This window comes from Cryptotermes secundus, unplaced genomic scaffold (genome assembly GCF_002891405.2).
Source record: "Cryptotermes secundus unplaced genomic scaffold, Csec_1.0 scaffold1084, whole genome shotgun sequence".
Classification (NCBI taxonomy): domain Eukaryota; kingdom Metazoa; phylum Arthropoda; class Insecta; order Blattodea; family Kalotermitidae; genus Cryptotermes; species Cryptotermes secundus.
In genome coordinates this window covers 1,170,306-1,179,464 of record NW_019724603.1, presented here as the reverse complement: position 1 = coordinate 1,179,464, position 9,159 = coordinate 1,170,306, and the positions used below count along the sequence as shown (strand labels likewise).

General features: G+C 42.8%; 1 protein-coding gene across 1 annotated transcript in view; it reads left to right on the top strand.

Annotated features, from left to right (window-relative positions):
- LOC111862531 (calexcitin-2) overlaps nt 1-9,159 on the top strand; it is a 68,773-nt gene that overhangs the window by 25,994 nt on the left and 33,620 nt on the right. The gene's annotated exons all lie outside the window — the stretch shown is intronic.

Genomic DNA, 9,159 nt, shown 5'->3' with positions numbered 1-9,159 from the left:
GAGAGAAGGAAATAAATGAGTGTATGCACTGCAAGACGGATTAAATAAATCATGAATATAATTTGTTTCAATTACTGAAATTTAATCAATGTCGCAGAAGCCGTTTCGAAGAAATTACATTTTTATATTCGGAAACCCCTGTGAAGGACCCTTCTTAAATTATAATGATCATAATCACCGAACACTGACCTATTATAGATAAACTCTTACATGCCGAATACTGATAAACTCCGTCTAACCATTCAGTCGCTAGCAAGGGTTATGTTTATTAGGGTCACACTTTATGCCACTTTCAAATAGCGCGATATAAAAAAAAATAAACTGTCATGTTCAAGGGGTTTCGTGACTAATAATAATGGGTTCTGAATTTGATGATTGGGTTTATTAGCACTTCTTCACAATTATAACAGCTCACATGTTGAACTCCTGAAGAATCTCTCTGAAGAAACCCTCATCTTGGACCGATCTCTACTAGCCTCGAATTCACGAATGCACTGTTTTATAGCCGCCAAGCGGCCGGGACAGAAGTCACCTTAGTGAACAGTTCCTCTGTTCTTTTGTGTTGTCACGGGAATAGCTTTGTTACCATTGATTGCCGCGGAAACAAATTTTACCTAGCCGTTGCCTACCAAAAATGACTTCAGCTTCTGCTATAATTTCGGCTTTTAAGCAGTGTTTACCTAGTCATCGCCTAGAAAATAGTCATACTCCGTCACAATACTAATGAAGTCTCACTTTATGCGCAAAGTTTTAAACAATATGAATTCCCCCCCACAAAGAAATCGGCAAGAATTGCGTATATGTTTCAAAATTTGTTTCGAATTATGCGAGGCCTTCAGGAAAGCCTCCTCGGATGCACTGTATACACATAAGCAATTCCGTATGGAGGCAGCGTCGGGTACCTCCACCGCAGCCCTGTGAGTCGTAAAGCAATCCCGTATGGAGGCAGCGTCGGGTACCTCCACCGCAGCCCTGTGAGTCGTAAAGCAATCCCGTATGGAGGCAGCGTCGGGTACCTCCACCGTGACCCTGTGAGTCGTAGGAGGCGACGAAAAGGGAAGTCTCGAATCTGAGACAGTAAAATATTGTCTCGAGTCCCATGGGAATCGGACCCGAGAATCACTGCGCTGGCGAAGGCCAGCAACAACTGTAAACGACAGCCCCGTCCTATCATCAGAGAGAGAGCCACATCAGTAAACCCGCAACTGACAGTAAATATTTGGTCCTGGGCCCCAGATGGGTGCTTTATTTCAAGACAGACTGACCGACTGACCAGGTACATACGCATACAGACTGACAGACGTCATTACAAAATACACTTGCACGTACTCAGGGAGACTGAAAACATGTCTTTACATCGCTTAACTGCTGATCACAATATATTCTGTAACTCTTTATAAGAAGAAGCAAATTGTACATCAATTTCATAATCACGCTTCCATCTGGAAGAGTAACATTTACAGGCCATGTTTATTTTGTCCGGGTAAACGAAACAACAGTTAACAATGTTCTAGGCCTGGCCTGAAGGCAGCGAAATCATTAGAGAGAGACCTACGTATATATATGCAATGGAATCGGCATGCTCTCAGAATCGTGAAGCGCATGCGCCGCTCTGCACATGTAATTTGTTTCTTTATTGTGTTACAGACAACAAAAATAAACGAAAGTTTAAAAATATTTTTGCCTGTAATTTCTGCCATTTTAAAAACCGTAATAACACATAAAATACGTTAGAATTTGACCATGAAAACCTTTCATATTAATGCAATAAAATAACCACATCAAAAGAGTTTAATTGGCTTATACGCATATGCGCATTTTTATTTCGATGTTAAAATATAAAAATTCTAGAATTCGTGTGTTTCGATGCTGGACCATGTCTACGAATTTCATTTTTCTATGTCGGTTATTTTACGGAGCTGATGTTAGGTAATTCCCGCGTGGATGCTGGTCAGAATACCTCCACTGTAGCCCTGAGAGTCGTAGGAGGCGAAGAAAAGGGAACCCAGTGCCTGGGGGTATAACCGGGCCATGCTGTTCCTGGGGGATATAAATACAGTAACATGTACATCCGTTGCTCCGTTGCTACGCAATAGGCGACTTAACAAATGGCCGTTTCTAAGCAATCTATCGGTCAACACGCCTACAACAATAGAGGGAACTGTTGAATGAAGTGTTTTCTGTTGAGTCCGCTCGGGGCTGTATAACGTGGACCCCAGGCCAGCTGAGACAATAACTGAGGAGAGATGACAGGGAGTAAGTTGAGGGTTGAGTTCTGCGCGGGCGACTATGAAAAGAGGACCTGAGAGCGGGAAGCTGAAGAATCTTTGTTAGAAGCCGTTGCCAGGGAACGGCTGTTGAAGACACTACGGGCTGGAAAATGCTGAGTGTTTGCAGCAGTAATTTGTAAATTGTGTAGATGAGCGGTGGCGCTCTAATTACTTGTAGTTTTGAGTGATGTGTACATGTGGTCAATAAATCCATTCACCAATCCAAACACCGTCCATAGTCACACCCCTAAATCGTTATAATACAGAGACCTAGTCCTCCACGTTGGGGTTTGACGCAATGTGGATGGCCTTATTCTGTAAAAGAGAATATTGTTGCGAAATCCAAGGAAGTGAAAACAGGGTGTAAGCTGGCAGAATCTTCTAAGGAAGGCTATGACCTAAAAAAGGAATGTTTTCAGAATTATATTTGCTAAATTACAGGCCGAATAACGGAGTAAACATATTAAAATGATTTGGAAAGGAGCGGTCGTATGCTCATCGAAGTACTTATCAGAAATTCTCTTGAAGGGCTGAGGAAATCCACTGCAAATTTTAGAATAACTTATGTCCGCACCGGGATTCAAACCGATCACTTCTAGGCCCGCCCATCGCGGTGTCTCCAGAAAGGCAATTTTTGGGCTCTTGTGTATTACATGCAGAAGCGCCTGTTCTTCGCGAGGGTGTGGCTGTTTCCCGAGGAGAGAGAAAGTTTATGTAGTTAAGAAGGCGGAGAGGAACTATACCGGCTTTGAAGGCACCCAGCCAGTGCCCGCTGTGGGTTCGAAAGAGGGCAAAGCTTTTAGAAGTGAAAAAGTAAAGTTCTAGGACGTGGGTTTCATTAGGAGTAGAAGAGACAAGTCGAACAGAGGCTTCACAGCCTATGGACGGAATTAATTTTGATAACAATGTTCGAAGGGCTGCATTAGAGGAAATTTTTAATTTTATAATCCGGCCTGTTACATGGATAGATTTTTTCCATAGTAGCTATATTTATTTTTGTTTCCTTCTAAAGTATATTGTTCCTAACTTGTACTATTCTCCAAGTATAATTAGAATGATCAAGTCAAGGAGGGTGAGCTGGGCAGGGCATGTAGTAAGAATGGGGGAGACGAGAAATGCGTATAGGATATTGGTTGGAAAGCGAGAAGGAAAGAGACCACTGGGAAGACCAAGGCGTAGGTGGGCGGACAATATTAAAATGGATCTTAGAGAGCTCGGATGGGATGGTACGGATTGGGTTGAGCTGACTCAGGATAGAGACCAGTGGAGGGCTTTTGTGAACACGGTAATGAACCTTCGGGTTCCATAAAATGCTGGGAAATTCTAATGTATACTGATGTTAACACGTTATGAGCGACAGGCCATGGCCTGGGCGACCGGACTTCGATTCACGGTACAGACAAAAGATTTTTCTCTTCTTCATAGCGTCCAGACCATCTTTGGGGCCCACCCAGCCTCCTATCCGATGGGTACCGGGAGCTCTTTCCCTGGAGGTAAAGTGACCAAGGAGAGGAACTGACCACTCACCTCCATCTAATGCCGAGGTCAAGAAAGGCGGAGTGTAATTCCCCCCCCCCCGATAGGTCTTCATTACTTAATGCTTAATTAAACACAGGGACAATTTTAATTTCTACATCATTTATGCTTCTGTCTGCTTAGCATGTCTACCTCGTGCACATTGTATACTTCCGCGTTCTCAATAGGTCCAAAATATAACACCATGCAGCTGAGTCCTTCTTGTGGAACTGCCACTCGCTCAGCCACTCAAGAACTCCCAAAATTTTATGAAACCGGAGTGTTCACCACTGGTCCCTATCCCGAGCGGGATCACCCCATCCTGTTTCTCCAGTCAATTTTAATATTGTGGCGTGTCGCCTAAAAGTCAGGAATACCTGAGTCATAGCGGGCGTCCATTGCTAGACAACGGCTGGATAGTCACGTTCCTGCATCTATGGGTGAAAAACACGCTCACGTGACAAAGCATATTGTGATGAGCGGCTTGAAAGCTGCAACCTGCGCATCTGCTAGGCGGTGCTTCGCGGGACGCATTCTCGTTGTAAGGCGAAATACACCGTTACCCTGGGTTTTGATGGAGAACAGTTCAGAATTGAAGGTACAGAACAGAAGCGAGAGGATTGTCCGGAAGACAGAGGCACAAGAAGCAGACCACAGTGAGGGATTCAGTATCCAGAAACAGTTGAATGTGTGAGTTATTGTAACCGAGTGTAAATGTGTTAGTTACGTCCAATAAACCCAACAATCAAATCTAAGAAACCACAATTATTTGTCACGGAACCCCAGACACGTGACAATAGTATCCTACAACCTAAGTCTAGGTCTTCCTAGAGGTATTTTCTTCTTCATTTTGGTTTCCATTCCAAAATTCTATATCCATTCCTTTTCTTCCGCATGCGTGTTTTATCAAAACTAAGTCCCACATTAATAATGTCTACATAATTTTCATAAAGTTTCTCTCGCTTTTTAAACCCCCTTGCAATATCAGAAAATGGAATACAAAGCTGCATAATGCAGAGAATGGGACAGAATGTGTAAACATGACAGCTCTTAGAAAATGATAAAGTGTAGTAAAAAATATATAGCTAATTGCAATTATTTGTGACTATTTCAGTAATAATTGGTAATACTGAGTGGCACTATATCGTCACTCAGTCCCGCACCAAGTTACCCGTAGTATCACTCCGCGTCGATGTCACTTTCTGTACATGTACGTGATAAAAGCAAAGGAACGTATCCTATATTCTGAGCGATACTTATCGATTGTTGCCAATCTCGATTCCTGTTACGAAAGTTCCTCTCTGTAATAATGACGCCAGCCATGATGCTGAGTTAAGTCTTCTAGTTAGACTCGTTAACTGTTTCCTTCCGCTGCGAAACGAAGGCCGTGACATTTTCCTTTCCCTGGTCTTTATCCTGCTTTAGTATTTCCATTTTCCTGCTTGTTTCATAACTGTTTTTTTGTCTCTCTTAATTTATACGTGGAGCCACGGTAGCGTAGTCAGTATAGCGACTGGCTACCAACTGGACTGAGGGATCGGAGTTCGAGTCCCAGTAGGGTCAAGAATTTTCTCTTCTCCAAATCGTCCAGACCGGCTCTTCTATCCTTCTATCCGATGGGTACCAGGGGCTCTTTCCCCGGGGGTAAAGCGGCCGAGGCATGAAGCTCACCACTGACCTGCAGCTAGTGCCTAGGTCAAGAACATGTAGATCTATACATCGACATACGCCTTCACGATGTAGTGCTTACTTCGCTGAGCACAGGAACAAATTTACCTTTACCTTACGGTACATATTGTTGCTTGGGTGTCGGGTGTTCTTTCTCCACGTTTGAGCGAAAAGAGACGAAGATTCTCTTCTTTGCATTATCATCACACATTTCCATAGGTTTGCCTTTTTCTACAAAATGTGTGTTCTAAACCAGGTTCAAGCTGCAGTCGGTTCCGTTAACTTCAAATTCAGTTTCCTGAAAATTAATGTTTATGGACATAACACACTCTCCGACTCAGGTGACGATATTGCGGCATATATGTTCAAGGCAAGAACTCTGAAGCAAACAAAGACGACCATTACTGAGTAACGGCTTCGCAAACAAGGATATTTCCAAGGCAACAATTGGATACGACAATAATGGGAAGCGGTGTTTTCTACGCTGTCCGTACAGAGATGTTCAGTTGATTTAGTTGGTGAGTGACTGAGTCAGTCAGAACTGCTGTGAAAAGCTGGCACACAAAGAGTTCGGGAACGAAGACGAACCCGTTGGAAGCAGCTGCAAAGCAACGGCTAGTGAAGACGTTACTGTGGGCACTAGTGTCTGTGTGTGTGTGTGTGTGTGTGTGTGTAAAACAGTGAACTGTATCGTGTAGTCACGCACTGTATCAAAGAGCCCAATAAATCCGGTCATAAATTCAAACCCCGTCTATAATCACACTCCATAGACCTTAGTTTATATTTAATGAAGCTCTTTTTATCTCCGACTGCGTATATCGTCGAAGGGTGGAATTAATAAGTAATAAATTGAAAAAATACAGAATGAAGTGGCCGTGGCCTAATTTGAAATGCTCTCCAGTAATTTGCCTAGAAAAAATTAAGGAAAAAACGGCGAACCTCAGTTAGGATAGCCGGCCTCTGAGCCGAGTTTCGAAGCGGGGACTTCCTGTATACGAGGCAGGAGAGCTATTCTCTCTTCCACTTAAACGTACCTCAAACCTCAGCTCATTTTGCCGCCTTTTTCTGTTGATTTCTTGCTTGGTTTACTTTTCCATCCTGAAGATGGAGGCGGTATGTCCCTCCCAACTACACAGCGTCACAAACCAGAAGACCATATCCTTTGTAGTCATCATCGTTAGAGCCTCAGACCCAAACACTGCCTGCTGTTTTTCTTAAGACGCTCGTGGTCCTATTCCCGCAACTAAACGCTACTGCATGCATTTCGAGATATCGATTGTGGCACTACCACGGTTACTCAACAAAAGGCTGCTAGGAGATTAATTTTTCATAGATGGTTAACACAGATCGCAGAACGTCATTCAGCTCTTTTCAATAAGATGTGTGCATGAATGTCTCATGTGTTTTGTAAATAATATTTGCTTTCGTCGCATTAGAATCGATTTACAAGCCAAAGTCGATTATTAAAGTTCAGCAAGTCAGTCTGCAAACGATGAAGACACATGCACGGAAAGCGAACTGAACTGTTTTGGATTTTGCGTCCTCACTGCTGTAAACATAAAGCCTGTCATCTAGGATGTGACGCCGTGTAGTCCAGTAGTTCATTGACATTTCGGAGTAAGGTACTGTCTCCATCTTCATAGTTCAAGAATTAACCCAGTATGAACCATGCAGCTAGTGGAGTTCTCGTTTCTGCTTCCTTCTTGTTAGTAGCTTGAGTTTTAAATCCTGAAGATGGAAGCGGTATGTTCATCCAAACAGTCGGGTAAACGCACTGCACGGCATCAAAATCCAGAAATAGTACAGTTCAAATTTAAATATTTTGCTTATACCCTTAGATCTTAGCTCGTTTTAAATGTGAGAAATTTTTGTAGGTGTTCTGAAAGGTGCATGCTGTCTGCATTTCAGGGTGCCTCAAGGCTGAGGTAGAACGTTATCTCCGAAACGTCGTCTACACTGCACACATCCACACGGTTCAGATAACCAACAGCAGATTCAGTATCAACAGTAAACCTTTGTGAAAGCCTAGAATCAACAAACTAAACTGTGCAGTAAACGTATTCCTGACTGTGTAAGATTTGAGGTTTTCACGGTGGTGACTATGAAGAACGCCGTCTTCTTGGATATGGCGCCTTGTAGAGCTAGTGTGAACCGACGTTTCGGAGGAACGTATCGCCTCCATCTTCGGGGTAGAAAAATCTGCAGCCATATGCTCACGCTGGTTCCTCGCTCGCTGATTTTTTTACCCTGAAGCTGGAGGGAATACGTTCTTCCGAAACGTCAGTTCACATAGTATCTATATGGCGCCACATCCCAGAAGATGGCATTCTTCATATTCCTGACTTCCAACGAGCGTCTATGTATCCTTAAGATTTCCCGATATGTGGACTTTGCCAATGATCTAATTTTCCGAACTATATTACAGTTTATATCTAGAATATCAGATGAGAGACAAAGTCCAGAAACCTACGCATCCAAAGTGAATTGTGTACTGTACTTAAACACAACACCGTGTTCCTCCCTAATTCCATCACGAACACTATTCGTGCATCAGTAAAAAAAGGCTTTGTCTGTCAAAACACAGTATAACGTTTAAATATTAAAACAAGATAAAAATGTAATATAGTTTATTGTATTTTTGTGGAATATTTAACGACGTGTCAGAATCTCAGGCTTATAGCGTCCAATGTTAGGATAACCGGTGAATAGAGTAAACCCTCGCTAATCCGGTTACAGTTAATCCGGATCGAAATATGAAAAATGAAAAATTCTCTTCATAGTTGAGTACACACTCTAAAAGACACGTGGGATTTAGGAGCAAGACGATTTTAAGATTGTGTTGAGGGCAGCTGGAGAGACTGAAACCACGCAAGAAAATATACATTGGCTTGAGCTGGATGAAGGAGACCCTGGATTTCAGCTTCTGAGAGAGGAAGAAATTGCTGCTGTGATATTTTGTATTTATTTCCATCAGAACTACCTATATTATTACATTTACCATTTATTTGTTTTCTGCCTATGTGGTCTAGTGGTCAGAGTTCCTGGCTAAAGATCCAGAGGTCCCGGGTTCGATTCCCGGCCCTACCAGAATTTCTGAGAACTAGTGGGTCTGGAACGGGGTCCACTCAGCCTCATGAGGATAACTGAAGAGCTGTTTCAAGGAGATAGCGGCCCCGGTCTAGAAAACCGAGATTAATGGCCGTGGGGATCCGTTGCGTTGACCACGCGACACTTTCTATCAGCAAAAGTTGGTACTAACTTCGCCGACAAGCGACGGTCGTTCGGTCGGTATGGTTCGCTTTCTGACTACAGATCACAGTGTTTTTCTTTTGTTTTCTACGTTTTTTTTTCTTTTGGGGCTATCTTTTTCTTCATTAATCTGGATTAATGGAGCAAAATCACCCCATTAGTCTGAATTCTCGAGTGTTTGCTGTAATGAAAACGAAAAGGATTTGGAAACACGCTGCATATACGTTGGGGATGGAGAAAAATCACGTAAAACCTCAGTCAGATAACCGGTACGCGTAGCGAATTACCAATTCGGTATCTTCTAGATCAAATCGAGAGTGTCAATACTATCCCAGCCTTCTTAGTAAACTTCCTGTATTATGAAAGAGGTTTAGCAGAAGTGAACGAAATACAAAAACGTACAAGCAAAATTCGAATTCATATATGGACGCGTTGCATGAATGTTTTTTTAATTCGC